This window comes from Poromitra crassiceps (assembly GCF_964638095.1).
Source record: "Poromitra crassiceps genome assembly, chromosome: 20".
NCBI classification, from domain to species: domain Eukaryota; kingdom Metazoa; phylum Chordata; class Actinopteri; order Beryciformes; family Melamphaidae; genus Poromitra; species Poromitra crassiceps.
Window position 1 is genome coordinate 16,432,322 of NC_139637.1, and position 17,921 is coordinate 16,450,242.

General features: G+C 44.0%; 3 pseudogenes across 3 annotated transcripts in view; all 3 read left to right on the forward strand.

The window, feature by feature from the left end:
* Nucleotides 1-17,921, forward strand: part of LOC310794898 (E3 ubiquitin-protein ligase TRIM35-like) — a 571,381-nt pseudogene that overhangs the window by 526,414 nt on the left and 27,046 nt on the right. The gene's annotated exons all lie outside the window — the stretch shown is intronic.
* Nucleotides 934-3,124, forward strand: LOC310794460 (zinc-binding protein A33-like; annotated as a pseudogene). The gene is made up of 2 exons: nt 934-1,231; nt 2,081-3,124. The product of its transcript is annotated as a zinc-binding protein A33-like (transcript).
* LOC310794461 (E3 ubiquitin-protein ligase TRIM35-like) lies at nt 8,323-14,252 on the forward strand (annotated as a pseudogene). Its single transcript has 4 exons — nt 8,323-8,384; nt 11,204-11,304; nt 11,802-12,458; nt 13,840-14,252. The product of its transcript is annotated as an E3 ubiquitin-protein ligase TRIM35-like (transcript).

Below are 17,921 nucleotides of genomic sequence, written 5' to 3' on the forward strand. Positions count from 1 at the left end.
TTGGTTAATGTTACATTTTCAAACTGTATCGGTCATAATTTATAGTGGTTGATAAATTGATAAACCTATTGTTAAACCTCATAAATAATGACACACTGCTCTCCCCTACATGAAAGTTCATAAGCCATATTTAATAATAAAAAGTATCGGTATCGGTATCGATATCGGCAATTCTGGACCAGTATTACTTGGTATCGGATCGACACCAAATTTTGCAGTATCGCCCACCCCTACTAAATGGCTCAGCTGTTGCCGGCCGCCATTTTGCTGCGAGCAGCGATCATTTGACATTGCTGCCCTGTGTTTTGTTGCTACTGTGAAAGTGAAAGAAATAGTTCTGTCTTTTTGAAAAGTCATATTATGCTAATTTGTTTGGCATGGGGACCCATTTCATGTAAACTGCATGAAATGGATCCCTACAAAGAAAATACGCTACAAACAAAATATACCAGAAAGAATTCTGCAAAAACATCGCATTTCTCTCCCCCATAGGAAAATAACGGGACAGCGGGCGCAGAGCTGTTTTAGCGCGGATCATATGTAGGGGGCTTCAGACTGATGACATCATCACTGATTACATCAGTGACATCATCACTGAACTATAGCCTCTGCCTTAGGGCCATCAGCCTTAGGGCAAAACATCCGGCTCCGTCAGGTTACCTGCAGGCAGCAGGGGTGCTCTCTACACCGCCTGAAAGTTTCAGCCTGATCACACGTAAAGCGGCACAGCCGTGGCGGGCCGAAATTCTGCTCACACACACACACACACACACACACACACACACACACACACACACACACACACACACACTTCTCCTATTATAATAAGATAGTATAATGAGGTGAGATTCATTTTAAATCATCATCATCATCATCATCATCATAATTGTGCTTTGATTTGAAAATATCATTTGAATTTACCAGGAAGCAACGATGGCGACAGATAGAGAGAAGCTCTCGACAGCTAAAAGGCTCTTTAAGGACATACTGGATGATTTGGTAGACGATGAGTTCAAAGAATTCAAGTGGCACCTGCAAGAAGATGGCATCCTGAGAGGTTTGCCACACATACCAAGGAGCCAAATGCAGAATGCAGAAAGGACGGACACTGTGGATTTGATGGTGCTGACCTACAAGCAAAACACTCTGGATGTGACCAAAGAGGCTTTGAGGAGGATAAATAAGAATGATCTAGTGGAGCGTTTATCAAACCGCTTCTCAGAACTTAGAGGTAAGTTGTGAGGAGAAAACAAAGCAAACATGAAAAAACAAAACAGAAATGACACAGATGACTCATAAATTAACACATAGGCTAATTGTCACGGTGCCCCAGCTTAGTGGATGGTTAATTTGTTCATGTTAAACTAAGTGTCATTGTTTAGGTCTCATAAAGCCACCAGCTGGTTAGCCAGACAATTAAAGCCATGCCTGATTGAGTGAACGTTGATGATGAAGGATGACTTAGTAGTGAGGGTAAGGTTTCCAGCGTGAGCTTGTCCTTCCCAGGTGGTCTAGTCGTCTCTCCTCGGCTCTGCTTGCTCCACTGGCCAGCACAAGCAGGGAAAGTTCCTCTGAACACTGTTCTCAGATCTCCACAGCACAGCCAGGTATAGGCTGTTGTGTGATGCTGGTCCACAATGTGGAGATTAGCTGCCGAAGCAACTTGACGAGACGGCAACAAACATAAACACGTACACTGACAAACATCTATGCGTTTGGTTCATGGTCAATAGTTAATTAGGCCATTATCCTCGGTTTGGGGTCCAATTCAGATTGATGTTTAAGATGGTGTTCACTTCAATCACGCCAAACAATCCAACATGCTTCATAATCACTCGCCCCTTTCCGCTTTCTGTGGAGAAATGATGTCTGAGCGTCTGGTAGGCCCCGCCCTCAAGTCAGGCCTCAGCCAATCATCTGCTCAAACACATGGCGCCTAAAAGACATTTAAGATGACTGTAACATACCTGTCACCTGTGTGTAAATATACTGGAGGACGTGACATGTGACATGAAGTGTTGGCTGGTGTTAAATTCAAGCCCTTTTAAAGTTCCCCCCTCTCTCTCTCTCTCTCTCTCAGTGATTGATTTGAGTATAGAAGAAGAAGTCAGTCAGGAGCAGCTGAAATCCGACTTAAAAGTCTCTACAGGACAAGAGGCACAAATACAAAGAGGTGGAGAAGAAATACAATGAAGTGGTTCAATACTCCAAGAAACAGCTGAAGGCCACAGAGACACACATCAGAGCAGAGTTCAACAAGCTCCACCAGTTCCTGAAAGAGGAAGAGGAGGCCAGAGTGACGGCTCTGAGGGAGGAAGAGCAGCAGAAGAGGAAGACTATCACCAGAGAAATGGAGATCATTCAGGAGAAGATCTCCTCTCTCTCAGACAGCATCTCTGCTGTGGAAGAAGACCTGCAGAAACACAATGTGCCGTTCCTCACCAGTTATAAAGCCACTCAGACCAGAGTCAGAGCCCAGTGCTCACTGTCAGATCCACAGCTGGTCTCAGGAGCACTGATAGATGTGGCCAAACACCTGGGCAACCTGTCCTTCAGAGTCTGGGAGAAGATGAAGGGGAAGGTCAACTTCAGTCCTGTCATTCTGGACCCAAACACTGCAGCTCCATGTGTCTCTCTGTCTGATGACCTGACCAGTGTGAGATTTACAAACACATCGCAGCAGCTCCCTGACAACCCAGAGAGACACACTGAGTATCCCATTGTTCTGGGCTCTGAGGGCTTCAGCTCAGGGAAACACAGCTGGGAGGTGGAGGTGGGAGATCATCCTGACTGGAATGTGGGTGTGGCTAAAGAGTCAGCTGACAGGAAGGGGGAGCCATGTGTCTCACCAGATGATGGAATCTGGGCTTTACTGCACTGCAGAGGAGAATACACTAATGGGCTTAATCAGACCATCACAGTGAAGAAGAGTCTCCAGAGGATCAGAGTCCAGCTGGACTATGACATGGGGGAGCTGTCCTTCTATGACTCTGAGGACAACACTCACATCTACACTTACAAAGACACTTTCACTGAGAAACTCTACCCATATTTCTATGTTGGAAAGGCTGATGATGCAGGGACCATTGATATCAAAGTTTGTCACGCTGAGGCTTCTCTGTGATGTTATGGGATGGTAATGAGGTGTGTGTGTGTGTGTGTGTGTGTGTGTGTGTGTGTGTGTGTGCATATGTGTGTGTGTGCATATGTGTGTGTGTGTGTGTGTGTGTGTGTGTGTGTGCGTATGTGTGTGTGTGTGTGTGTGTGTGTGTGTGTGTGTGTGTGTGTGTGTGTGTGTGTGTGTGTGTGTGAGAGAGAGTGTGTGTGTGTGTGAGTGTGTGCGTGTGTTGAGGCAGAGGGTGTCTGCAGGGCGTGGTGCACAATTGCTCAACTGGGCATGCTCAAAGCGGTGGTAGAAAAATCTAAAAAAAGAAATCGCTCACCCTGTTCTCTCTTTCTGAACAACATTATTTTGCTCAGTAGAAGTTGTAATTATTTGAGTCTTAAAAATCTCTGGTTAAAACCGAACCTTCTGAAAATGTGTGTTCATATTAAGTACATTGAGCTTTTAATGCTTACAGATATTTTTAAGTAACATGCCATGTTTTATTATGCAGGATGTAGCAGACATGTCTTGTCAGTGTAAGGATTTATACTTCCTGTGTACCACTATCATGAAGCATTGAGGTTTATTACTGACTGTAACTTGACCTCTGATTAACCTGACCTTTACACTCAGTCTCATTGCTACACTATAATCAACAAGGCCTGTACTGTAGATCATTTGTTCAGTTGAAGCTGTAATTATCCAAGACATAGAAATCATAGCTTACAGATGAATATGTCTGAAAACGTGTTCATCTTAATTGCCCTTTGCTTTCACTGTAATGTTTACAGATATTTTTAACTAAAATGCTACGTTTCACTATGTAAGAGGGACCAAGGGGAAACCTGTTACACAAAGATAGACAATGCTGCCTTAAGAAGCAGAAGTACCTGTGGCGAGCTAATGAAAAGTTGTTAGACTCTAAAATACATTGGAGCCTAGCTCCTTTGCTAAAACATTCTAGAGGATTTTCTAGGGATGATATAAGATTCCAAATCAGTGAGTCCTGCTACTTCTAAAAATGATGGCTATAGAAATTGCATTGAGCCGAGATCAGCTGCAGGTCAATGGGCTGATATTCAAGTTGCCGTCAAATGGCTCAGTAACCGGGCGGGCATACAGTTTCAATTTGACCTCAGTGATGGCATGACCATATGGCAACTTTTTAGCTCTCTTGTGGTTTTACCGACATAACACAGTCCACAAGGACACTTCAAAAGATAAACAACAAACCTGGTCTTACATGTAATTATACTATTGATGGAAAACTTTCTACCAGAGTGTGGGTGTAAAAAGGACCCACCTCTGATCATAGCGTTCCACTGAACACAATTAGAACAAGGAAAATTGCCATTAGGTAAATTAGATCAAAAATGAACAGGGCGTGTGTGGCAGTCAGCTCTGACTAGCCGATCACTTAAATTTCTAGCTCGTTTAAGAGCGAAAAGAGGCGGTTTGGTGTAAACATGACCCACTTGGGGGTCACTGTGCAAAATGTGCCAGTGTTTCAGAACACTCTTTTTTATTTCCTGGTACACAGGAGAGAAAGTGGTGGCACACCCAATATTAAAATCACTAGAGGAAGAAGTCCTAGGTACCAGTAGGTTGTCCCTCTTCAAGTGTCTAACCCTCTGGAGGCTGTTATCGAGGACTACATTACTGTAGCCTTTAGCCTTGAACCGTGTGTATAGTTCAGAAGCATGTTGTTCAAAAGCAGCGTCAGTATTACAAATCCTCCTAACCCTCAAAAACTGACTATAAGGTCAACCTTTCTTGTGGCTGGGGGGATGATAACTGGAAAAATCAAGAAAACTATTGCGGTCAGTTTCTTTTCTGTATAACCTGGTCATAAGTTGTTCAGATTTGTTCACACAGACATCAAGAAAAGATACAGACTCCTGACTAAACTCAAATGAAAATTTAATCGAGGGCATCCTGGAGTTGATGTACACCTTGAACTTCTCAAGTTGAGTCAGTGATCCAGTAAAAATGAAAAAAAAAATCATCAATAAAACGTAACCAGCATTTTAACAAGGAATCAAAAGGGTTGTATACAAAGTCTTCTTCAAATTTACCCATAAAGAGGTTGACATAGTTGGGAGAGCACAGACTCCCCATACTGACACCCTGGCATTGTAAATAAGATGCACTTTCAAATTTAAAATAATTCTTATTCAGGATCAACTTAGACACACATAAAAAATAGCTGTCTTCCCAATTTCCCCCCGGGGATCATTAAAGTCTTTCTGATTCTGATTCTGATTCTGATTCAATGTCCTGTATGGAGTTCAGCCTGTTGAGGAAGTCAGTAGTGTCTTTAAGGTAAGAGGGAAGTTGTGACACAAGTGTTCTGATGTGCTAAGAGGGAAGTTGTGACACAAGTGTTTTGATGTGCTAAGAGGGAAGTTGGGACACAAGGCGTCTTAGACATTGCCAATAGTTTTCTATCATCCCCCCAGCCTCAAGAAAGGTTGACCTTATGTACCCTCAAAAACTGACTAGTTTTTGAGGGTTAGGAGGATTTGTAATACTGACGCTGCTTTTGAACAACATGCTTCTGAACTATACACACGGTTCAAGGCTAAAGGCTACAGTAATGTAGTCCTCGATAACAGCCTCCAGAGGGTTAGACACTTGAAGAGGGACAACCTACTGGTACCTAGGACTTCTTCCTCTAGTGATTTTAATATTGGGTGTGCCACCACTTTCTCTCCTGTGTACCAGGAAATAAAAAAGAGTGTTCTGAAACACTGGCACATTTTGCACAGTGACCCCCAAGTGGGTCATGTTTACACCAAACCGCCTCTTTTCGCTCTTAAACGAGCTAGAAATTTAAGTGATCGGCTAGTCAGAGCTGACTGCCCCACACGCCCTGTTCATTTTTGATCTAATTTACCTAATGGCAATTTTCCTTGTTCTAATTGTGTTCAGTGATTTTAATATTGGGTGTGCCACCACTTTCTCTCCTGTGTACCAGGAAATAAAAAAGAGTGTTCTGAAACACTGGTACATTTTGCACAGTGACCCCCAAGTCAAGTCAAGTCAAGTCAAATTTATTTATATAGCACCTTTCATACACAAAGGCAATTCAAGGTGCTTTACAAAAAAAATATTGAAAAAACAAGCAGCAAAGCAATGCATATATAAAAAACACAGCCGACAGTTTTAGTTAGAATATATACTCAAATTAACAAACATGAAACATTATTTCTGTTTTAACACATTGAGTGCCAGCCCTTTTTTCAATGCTGTGGGTAGCTTGTGCCAGGCCGTTTTTTGAGGATTCTGGCTCATTTTACAAGAGCAGAGGATTATTTTCTGCTTGGAGTTTGTGAACACGAAGTTCACAAAAGTACTAATAGAATGTGTGCTTTCTCTGTCTAAAAGAGTTAGTTTGCAGAGTTAGTAGTTATGTAGATATTAGCCGTTGAGTACAGCATGGTTTCAGAGATTTTCAGAGAGTTTAGAGATAAATGGATTTTTAGAACCACCTCACGTGCCTGTGATTATGGGTGCCCTTGGGCAAGTCTGTATACTGTATTGTGTGTGTGTGTGTGTGTGTGTGTGTGTGTGTGTGTGTGTGTGTGTGTGTGTGTGTGTGTGTGTGTGTGTGTGTGTGTGTGTGTGTCTCCAAACTCCTCCCTCCGTCTGTGCTGCGGAGGGAGGAGGCTCCGCTGCCGCTCTCGGGCAGTCTGCACTGTAAAACTGGCTCCTTCGTTTCTTGAGGTGAAAGCTCTGAAGCTTTGAAGAAGCTTTTGCGATTCTGGTCTTATTTATGCTCAAAGGTACTCGAGTGTGTGCGCGCGCGCGCGCGTGTGTGTGTGTGTGTGTGTGTGAAATCGAAAGCATTTTCGCCCAGCTATTTCCTTGAAAATTAAATGGCTTTCTCCCGCGGACGGACCCGCGGCTGTTTTTTGCTCGGATTCCTCTCTGTCGGGAGGGCACTGTCCCCACTTAGCTGGTCGGTAAAATAGATTATACACATTCTCTTCCTCCAATTCTGCTATAAGAGACGTAAAAGGGGTTGATTGATGTCCCACCGTCAAAAAAAAAAAATGTTTATGTAAGCCGAGATATCTCGTCCATGGCACTCAACCGTTGGATTATGTAAGCCGAGATATCTCGTCCATGGCACTCAACGTGTTAACATGGCCCCAAGTGGGCCATGTTTACACCAAACCGCCTCTTTTCGCTCTTAAACGAGCTAGAAAATTAAGTGATCGGCTAGTCAGAGCTGACTGCCACACACGCCCTGTTCATTTTTGATCTAATTTACCTAATGGCAATTTTCCTTGTTTTAATTGTGTTCAGTGGAACGCTATGATCAGAGGTGGGTCCTTTTTACACCCACACTCTGGTAGAAAGTTTTCCATCAATAGTAAAATTACATGTAAGACCAGGTTGTATATATTTTGAAGTGTCCTTGTGGACTGTGTTATGTGGTCAACTCAAACCACAAGAGAGCTAAAAACTCCTGTGTCAGAACACAAGATCACTATTAGGAACAAAGAGGAAAAGTCTTCAGTGGCGAGACATTTTAATTTTGCTGGCCATTATGTGTGTTCACTCAGGTTTCATTCTGCTGGCCATGATATGTGTTCACTCAGGTTTCAGGGGATTGAAGTTGTAGCACCTTTAAAAAGAGGAGGTGATAGAGACAGAGCTCTGCTACAGAGAGAAGCTTTTTAAAAAGAGGAGGTGATAGAGACAGAGCTCTGCTACAGAGAGAAGCTTTTTAAAAAGAGGGGGTGATAGAGACAGAGCTCTGCTACAGAGAAGCTTTTTAAAAAGAGGAGGTGATAGAGACAGAGCTCTACTACAGAGAGAAGCTTTTTAAAAAGAGGGGGTGATAGAGACAGAGCTCTGCTACAGAGAAGCTTTTTAAAAAGAGGGGGTGATAGAGACAGAGCTCTGCTACAGAGAAGCTTTTTAAAAAGAGGGGGTGATAGAGACAGAGCTCTGCTACAGAGAGAAGCTTTTTAAAAAGAGGAGGTGATAGAGACAGAGCTCTGCTACAGAGAGAAGCTTTTTAAAAAGAGGAGGGGGCGGCTGTAGATCAGGAGGTAGAGAGGGTCGTCACTTATCGCTTTGGATGAAAGAGGTCGGTGGTTCGATTCCCGGCTCCTCCAGTCTGCATGTCGAAGTGTCATGCCCTACTGAGAAACCTGACCTATAAGTTTATTTGTCGTCTGAATGTTTCTCAGAATATCATAATCATGCTTCTGACACAGCCCAGTCTTAGTGCAATTAAGTATCACTCCAGCACTTGGGCTCATTGGTACAGGCTCTTATTGTAGTCTTTTTGATGTGCTGATGTTAATTGTTTGATGTTGTTGTGTTGTCTTTTACTGTGTGTTTTTATTGGACCTTGTGTCTGCTAATAAAGATTGATTGATTGATTGATTGTCCTTGGGCAAGATACTGAACCCCAAAATTGCTCCTGATGGTGTGCCAGCACCCTGCATGGCAGCTTGCCACCATCGGTGTATGAATGGGTGATTGTAAAGCGCTTTGGATAAAAGCGCTATATAAATGCAGGCCAGAGGAGGTGATAGAGACAGAGCTCTGCTACAGAGCAAAGCTTTTTAAAAAGCTAATCCTAATTCCTTTGAGTTGCGCTCTGTTTGTTTTGGCCCGCCACGGATTTGGGATTTTTTGTTTTTTAAATATATATAACCAATTGCAAATTATGACAATTACCAAACAGATAAAAAGTAGATTATTATATTGAAATGTTATTTTAGATTTAGAATGTTAATTTTCTATAAAACACAATACATTTTAATGTAATTCCACAACGTTTATTTTTGGCCCTCGGCCCTCCACCCAGATTGAGTTTTGGCCCTTCATGGGAAAGAATTTGGGCACCCCTGCTATAGGCATTATGACATCATCAGTGATGTCACAGGCATTGTGATGTCATCAGTGATGCGAAGTTGAGCAATTGTGCGCTGCACATGCCAATAGTGCAGGCAAGGTCATGCAGCAGCCGAGCTGCGGGCGACGCTGCGCGGCGGCCAAGCCTAGGGTTTCAGACTTGAAGGGGCAGATACCCTAGTGCAGGGGTGCCCAATACGTCGATCGAAGGTAGTGTGGTAGATCGCATGGCATTGAGGGGATTTTTTTTTTTTTTTTTTTTTTTTTACTGTTTTTCCACTGTTTTTCCACTGTTTTTCCACTGTTCCACTGTTTTCCACTCAGTGTATATATTTAAGCAATATATCACGAGAGCAAGTGTGTTGTGATGAATATATCACACTGATAAGCTGTTATCCCACGAGGCCGCAGGCCGAGTGGGATAACAGCTTATCAGTGTGATATATTTCACAACACACGCTGCTCGAGTGCTATATTGCTTTTATAAAAGGGTTCCAAGTATAATAATATAATAATAATAATACTATAAGTCCGACTGGCATTTTATTCTGATAGAGTCAGTTGAAACACTACTGAAGGCGGGACCTCTAGCAAGAAGATAGACGTGCGGGTGATTTGATTGGATCGTTCTGGAGACTGAAGTCGACATTGGCCAATCCTGGCGCTTGCTGAGAGCAAAGCCCGACCAGGGGCCGGTTGCACCAATGGCGGCGATTGAGCCAGAAAGACAGTCTGAATGAAATTGAATGTAACGTTCCCAATTCTATGTATTAACTTCTAAAAAACTAACGGCAACATTTTGGAAGGCTAAGCCACACAACTAGTTAGTTATAATCTAACGTCGTGCTTTCAAAGACAGCGAACTGGCGGTGTTACGACGAACACGGCTCAGTTGACCGCAGTTACGACGATGACGGTCAAAAAGGTCTCCGCGGAGATCTCTGTTACAGGCAGTTAAGACCAGTGTAAGACCAGTTGGTGCAACCGGCCCCAGAGCCGTATGCCGACACCAAGTAACGTACTTTTAGTAAGAGAGTTGCCATGGCCATGGGTTATTGAACTCGGTTACTGGAATTATACAATGGCTGTGAACCAATCAGATTGCTTGATTTGAGGTACCCATTTTATAAATATAAATAAATATGTTTGGTAGATCACTTTGACTTGGTCATTTTAAAAGTAGCTCCCAAGCTGAAAAAGTGTGGGCACCCCTGCCCTAGTGTTATAAATAATCTGAGACCAAAAAAAAAATTATGAAGTCTAAACATTTTTTTCTTCAAAATGAGTAGAATTGTCAAAATATAAATATAACGAACATCAAAAACCTTGTAATTTTCAAATTATAAAGAACAATAAAAACCTAAATAACCAAATAACTTCAACATTGTCATATTACATTTAGGATTACATACTAGAATTAGAATTCCTCAAGTTCAACTTTTAAATGTTCGCCGATGGCATAACTTTCATACAGGTGCAAAATTAGCTTTTTTGTCCACCGGCAAAATGGCTAGTGAATGTTACAATTTTACCAGCCACTCAAAAGATTACCATTCTTTTTTGTTTTTTTGGGGCTGGTGGTGAGTCAAGCAAATCTATCAGCCAGTCGCATATTTATATTTTACCAGCATTTGGGTGGTGGCTGCTGGTACTAATTTTGTGCCCTGCTTTCATTACATTCATAGCTCAAGTGTTAGCTTAGCTAGCCAGGCAACAACAAAACGTGATACCATTGCTCACTGAAGTTATTCAAGTATCTCCTCCAAGGCAGGCAACTAAGCAGCATTCAGTTATCTGCTCCACTGGCTTGCTTCCTTTTTCCTCATCTTCTTTTTTCTATTTTTTTTACTTCCAGATAACTTCTTCTTTCTAACTTCCCTTACTTTCACTGAATCATGCATTTGCCAGGAATGGTTCACACTTCCCAGTGACACACTGACTCATTCCCGTCAGACTTACTTGATTCACGTACATTCTCTAGGTTTCAATTTAAATTCAAGAGTACATGAGCAAATCGTCCATGGAATGACATGGCCGGGGTCCCTTTAGGGAGGGTTCAATGTCATTGCAAATCATCCATTGGTTGTTTAATGGGGAGGGGGTTGCAGTCACTGCTCTGGAGTAAAGTTCATTAGCCCTCGGGGGGGCCCTAATGGCCTGGGGGCCCCAATCAGTTGCCTTACTTGCCTGTTCACAAGCTGCGCCTCTGGTCCTTCCCAGGTGGTCTAGTCGGCTCTTCTCGGCTCTGCTTCCTCCACTGGCCAGCACAAGCAGGGAAAGTTCCTCTGAACACTGTTCTCAGATCCCCACAGCACAGCCAGGTAGAGGCTGTTGTGTGATGCTGGTCCACAATGTGAAGATTAGCTGCTGAAGCAACTTGACGAGACGGCAACAAACATAAACACGTACTGACAAATATCTACGGGTTCTGTTCATGGTCAATAGTTAATTAGGCCATTATCCTCGGTTTGGGGTCCAATTCAGATTGATGTTTAACATGGTGTTCACTTCACGCCAAACAATCCAACACGCTTCATAATCACTCTCCCCTTTACGCCTTCTGTGGAGAAATGATGTCTGAGCGCCCGGTAGGCCCGCCCTCAAGTCAGGCCTCAGCCAATCATCCGCTCAAACACATGGCGCCTTACACACATTTAAGATGACTGTAACATACTTGTCACCTGTGCGTAAATATACTGGAGGACGTGACGTGAAGTGTTGGCTGGTGTTAAATTCAAGCCCTTTTAAAGTTCCAGTCGATCTCTCTCTCTCTCTCTCTCTCTCTCTCTCTCTCTCTCTCTCTCTCTCTCTCTCTCAGTGATTGATTTGAGTATAGAAGAAGAAGTCAGTCAGGAGCAGCTGAAATCCGACTTAAAGTCTCTACAGGACAAGAGGGACAAATACAAAGAGGTGGAGAAGACATATAATGAAGTGGTTCAACACTCCAAGAAACAGCTGGTGGCCACAGAGACACAGATCAGAGCAGAGTTCAACAAGCTCCACCAGTTCCTGAAAGAGGAAGAGGAGACCAGAGTGACGGCTCTGAGGGAGGAAAAGGAGCAGAAGGGGAAGACTATCACCAGAGAAATGAAGTTCATTCAGGAGAAGATCTCCTCTCTCTCAGACAGCATCTCTGCTGTGGAAGAAGACCTGCAGAAACACAATGTGCCGTTCCTCACCAGTTATAAAACCACTCAGACCAGAGCCAGAGATCAGTGCTCACTGTCAGATCCACAGCTGGTCTCAGGAGCTCTGATAGATGTGGCCAAACACCTGGGCAACCTGTCCTTCAGAGTCTGGGAGAAGATGAAGGGGAAGGTCAACTTCAGTCCTGTCATTCTGGACCCAAACACTGCAGGCCGCTTTCTCTATCTGTCTGATGACCTGACCAGTGTGAGATGTGGAGACACATGGCAGCAGCTCCCTGACAACCCAGAGAGAAACACTAAGGGCCCTATCGTTGTACGGCGCTATCGTTTGCGCTGCCTTTGCGCTGCCTTTGCGCTGCCTTTGCGCGCCTCTTATTGCTATCGTCTGCCTCCACCGTCCAGTTTTGCGCTGTGATGACACAGGTGTAGGCGTGGCCCAGGCGTGTCGGTGGGCCTCTAGCCTATCATGTGTCTCGCGTGTCATTTAGCGCTGTGGGGAAGATACCGTCGGTATGTGGCGAGCGCAAAGAGAGGTTTGGGAGTTGCCCATTCCAAAATAGGCGTTCCAGCGCATTGTGTTCGAAGAAATCGCCTTGGGTGCTCTCAATCTTAACGGCAGGAAATAGCTGGTCTTAGCGCAAACGCAGACGTACGCCTGAGCGCAGACAGTCTTCACATCTCCGTGCGGTGCAGGAACTCCTTGATTGGATCCATTTACAGTATGCACGGCATGAATGTCACTCCACTTGCGCCTGCACACACTCTTCTCTCCTCGGAATGCCACGTTGATTTTCAACTATTGCCTACATTGCAGAAAAAACACACCTTGATTTAAAAATGAGAATTTGTTTGTCATGGTTTTATTAGGCTACACAATTCCCGACCATACAGGTCTGTGGTGTAACATTAGATGACTTTAGGTAGGAGAGGGTAGGAGAAAATAAAAAGCAAATGTTGATCTTTTCCAACCATTATACGTTTGATAGCACCGCAATAGCCCTCTCCACTTCCCTCGTCGGGGAAGAGAGAGAGAGACACCCTCTCCCCATCAAGCAGACAGTGACAGAAGCATGTGTCTTTATGTGCGCCAAGGGGAAAATGATGGGCTAAATTGGTGGGATTCGATGTATATAATAGAAACAAATAGAAAATAGCTGATTAATAAAATGTGTGCTGGTGGAACGAAATTCAACTTCAAATAGAGCAGCATCAGTCATCGCCGGCTCTCAGTACGCTGCGCAATTACACATGCAGTATATGCCCGCAGCGGAGATGCAGGAGAAGAGAGCCCGAGAAGGAATAGGCTAAGCATACGTCCATACAGTCAGACGTTTGGGCAGCAGTCCTTTTTCAGCGTGTGAAATGGCAATAATACACAGGTGATTCACAGGTGGGCATGAGCACGTTATTTGATTTCTATGACAGCCTCACATCTCTCTCTCTCCCTCTCCCCATCTAGGCTATCTTTTCTCAGGCCCTCTTTCTCTCTCTCACTCTCCCTCTGAGTGAGGAGGAAGCTGCTGACGTGACGCTGTGGTTTTATGGGCATGACCACACCTCCACAATGCTTTTGGGCATAAACATGCCTATATGGAGATGTGCGGCGAGATGACGTGAAGCGTAGCGGGCCGACACGCCCACAATTAGGGCTTTGCGCGGCGCTATTCCAGCGCAAAACGGGCGCTTACCGCCGTCGGGAAGATATAGCCCTAAGTTTTCCCCTGGGCTCTGAGGGCTTCAGCTCAGGGAAACACAGCTGGGAGGTGGAGGTGAGAGATCTTCCTGACTGGAATGTGGGTTTGGCTAAAGAGTCAGTTGAGAGGAAGGGGGAGATATGTGCCATGCCAGAATCTGGAATCTGGTCTTTATGGCATGACAGTGGAACATAGATTGATGTGCTTGTTGAGACCGTCACAGTGAAGAAGAGTCTCCAGAGGATCAGAGTCCAGCTGCACTATGACATGGGGGAGGTGTCCTTCTATGACTCTGAGGACAACACTCACATCTACACTTACAAAGACACTTTCACTGAGAAACTCTACCCATGTTTCACTGTTGGAGATGCTGGTGATGCAGAGACCACTGCTATCAAAGTTTGTCAAGCTGAGGCTTCTCTGTGATGTTATGGGATGTTAATGTGTATGTATGTGTGTGTGTGTGTGTGTGTGTGTGTGTGTGTGTGTGTGTGTGTGTGTGTGTGTGTGTGTGTGCGTGCGTGCGTGCGTGCGTGTGTGTGTGTGTGTGCGTGCATGTGTGTGTGAGCGCGTGTGCGTGTGTGAGCGTGTGTGTGTGTGTGTGTGTGTGTGTGTGTTTGTGTGTGTGTGTGTGTGTGTGTGTGTGTGTGTGTGTGTGTGTGTGTGTGTGTGTGTGTGTGTGTCTCTGCAGGGCGTGGTGCACAATTGCTCAACTGGGCATGCTCAAAGCGGTGCTAGAAATGAGCGCTCAATATTTCTAGTTGATTTTAAACTTAAATCTAAAAAAATAAATCGCTCCTCCTGTTCTCTCTTTCTGAACAACATTATTTTGCTCAACGGAAGTTGTAATTATTTGAGTCTTAAAAATCTCTGGTTAAAACCGAACCTTCTGAAAATGTGTGTTCATATTAAGTACATTGAGCTTTTAATGTTTACAGATATTTTCAAGTAACGTAATAACGTAATAAATGTTTTATTATGCAGGATGTAGCAGACATGTTTTATTATGCAGGATGTAGCAGACATGTCTTGTCAGTGTAAGGATTTATACTTCCTGTGTACCACTATCATGAAGCATTGAGGTTTATTACTGACTGTAACTTGACCTCTGATTAACCTGACCTTTACACTCAGTCTCATTGCTACACTATAATCAACAAGGCCTGTACTGTAGATCATTTGTTCCATTGAAGCTGTAATTATCCAAGACATAAAAACCATAGCTTACAGATGAATATGTCTGAAAACGTGTTCATCTTAATTGCCCTTAGCTTTGACTGTAATGTTTACAGATTTTTTAAACTAAAATGCTACGTTTCACTATGTAAGATGGACCAAGGGGAAACCTGTTACACAAAGAGAGACAATGCTGCCTTAAGAAGCAGAAGTACCTGTGGCGAGCTAATGAAAAGTTGTTAGACTCTAAAATACATTGGAGCCTAGCTATCCTTTGCTAAAACATTCTAGAGGATTTTCTAGGGATGATTTCAGATTAGAAATCAGTGAGTCCTGATACTCAGGGCCCGAAATTAACTTTTTGACCCACCGGCCAGTGGCGGGTAGATGGAAAAAATCTACCCGCCAAGCATATTTTTTACCGGCCAAAAAAAAAAACACATTTTTGTTTCACATATATCCATATACAGTATATACATTTTTTTCAGTACATTTCAAGTAGATAAGGTATTACGTTGAAGAATACACACTTAAATAAGAGGCCAGAGTAAAATTTGAAGCAAATTATTTCAATATATTGTTTGATGATTGATTAATCAATACATGTCAAGTCAATCTTATCAATACATGTCAAGTCAATCTTGAGCTTAAATTGTAACCTAACGTTAAACATCATCAGACTTCTCACTCTCTACCCTCTTTGCAGGATTTAACAGAACAGAAGTAAATTTGAAGGTTTTGTAAACATAACTCCTCAGACTCCTCACCCTCTCTCTACTTCTCCTCTTTGCAGCCAATGTGACACTGGCTCTGTTCATGGTCACAAACGGCTTCCAGCTTAACGTGTTGTTTCTATTTTTCTTTTTGGCATACTTGCGGCACACGGAACAACTCATCACTACAGCCCCAGCATCATACTGTAGCCAGTCTCTTGAAACACCGCTATCCCCAAACTTCCACTCCTCTCGAAACTTTCTTTTGTTAGGTGGTCCCGCTCTCGCTGCCGCTTCATCCTTTTCGTCGGAGAAAGCCGCGGTGGGTTTTCTTAATTTAGCGGCCGGCTTACTCCCTCGATATGGTTCCACATTGTAACCCATTTAACGTTATATCAAGCTATTGCTAACATGACTATTTTGTTACCCGCCACGTGGCGGACAGCCCTTTTATGTCACTCGCCAAAGCTAAAATATGCCCGCCATTGGCGGGTGGCGGGCTCTAATTTCGGGCCCTGCTGCTACTTCTAAAAATGATGGCTATAGAAATTGCATTGAGCCGAGATCAGCTGCAGGTCAATGTGCTGATATTCAAGTTGCCGTCAAATGGCTCAGTAACCAGGGATACAGTTTCAATTTGACCTCAGTGATGGCATGACCATATGGCTGAAACTAAGGCAATGAGGTCTGTCAAGGTCAGGTAAAAAGTAAAACAGGTAGGGCCCTATCTTCGTACGGCGCTATCGTTTCGCAGAAAAAACACACCTTGATTTAAAAATGAGAATTCGTTTGTCATGGTTTTATTAGGCTACATAATTCCCGACCATACAGGTTTGTGGTGTGAGGTAACAGTAGATTGCTTTTGAGAAAGTTGTGACGGTGTTGTGCCCCATGGCCGGCCCAAAACACCCAGGGCACCGACCCACCCCCACCTCACCGCCCAGCCTGCCTACCTGTCCAGCTCCCACCTTTCTCCGGGGGAGACCCCCCTCCAGCACCCGGCGCACTAGCCGAACCTGCGCACGCCACACGTAAGCACCCCTCCCCGGGCTACACACAGACTCCCGCCCCGCCAGACCCTCGTTCCCCTAATCCAATTCAAAACGCAAATCACTTTTTGGCACAACACCTGTAGTGTCCGGCCAGTACACTAACCTCTTTCCCTGTAATTGCACGCATGCAAGACCAGCTTCTCCACAGCGCAGATGGCGTGACCGCAGTCAATGGCTTAACCAGAGTGGACAATTCTAACATAGGCTATTGAAATAGGCTAAAAGTAAAATCTCACACATTTCTACCCTATTAAAGAAACAAATATTTTTAGATGTGTAGGCCTATGTTATAGCCTCTATATGAACGAAACGTCTAATTACAGTAAGCGCACGCTTTGGGACATCACTGCGTAATTGCGCGGCGGCCCTCTCTCTCTCTCTCTCTCCCCCCCCCTCTCTCTTTTCTCTCTCTCTCTCTCTGTTTCTCTGCTTGCTCTCAGCAAGAAAGAAGCTGGTGTCACAGACCAGACGTGATGGCGGTGACGCTGTGGCTTTTAAGGGGAGTGATTTCACCTTGTGAATCCTGTTATGGCATAAACACCTACTGTATGGAGGTTTGCGCCGAGATGACGTGAAGCGCAGCGGGCCGACACGCCCACAATTAGGGCTTTGCGCGGCGCTATTCCAGCGCAAAACAGGCGCTAACGCAAAATTACCGCCATTGCGAAGATAGGGCCCGTAGTGTTCAGCAGTGGTCATCTAATACTTTTCTGAAAGCTATCAGGAAAGACTTGGGTGTCACTACTATGTACCGTAGCAGAACTTTCCTATCAAGGGCAATTTGGAAGTTCAAGGGTTAATATCACTGGTCTGGATCGACCTGCTGCAAAATCACCAAAGAGATCTACACACAGATACAGAGCTGACAATAGTTTGTCGTTAGTGAGGTTTATCACTCTATAACAGGCGAGTCCAACACTTTAATCCATTTATGCCTTTTCACCCATGTGATCATATCACTAATCTCATCGATTAACATGATCTACAGTTGTGTTTTTGGCAATGATTTTATTTCTTGGAATCATGATTTAAATTGTATGTCCAGGATTGTACTCCCCAGGTCATAGTAATGGTGTCCAGAGAGGAGGAAATCCATTGGACACTTCTGGGGACACTGGCAGGACTGTCCCTGGTGACCATTCATGCTTCATTCT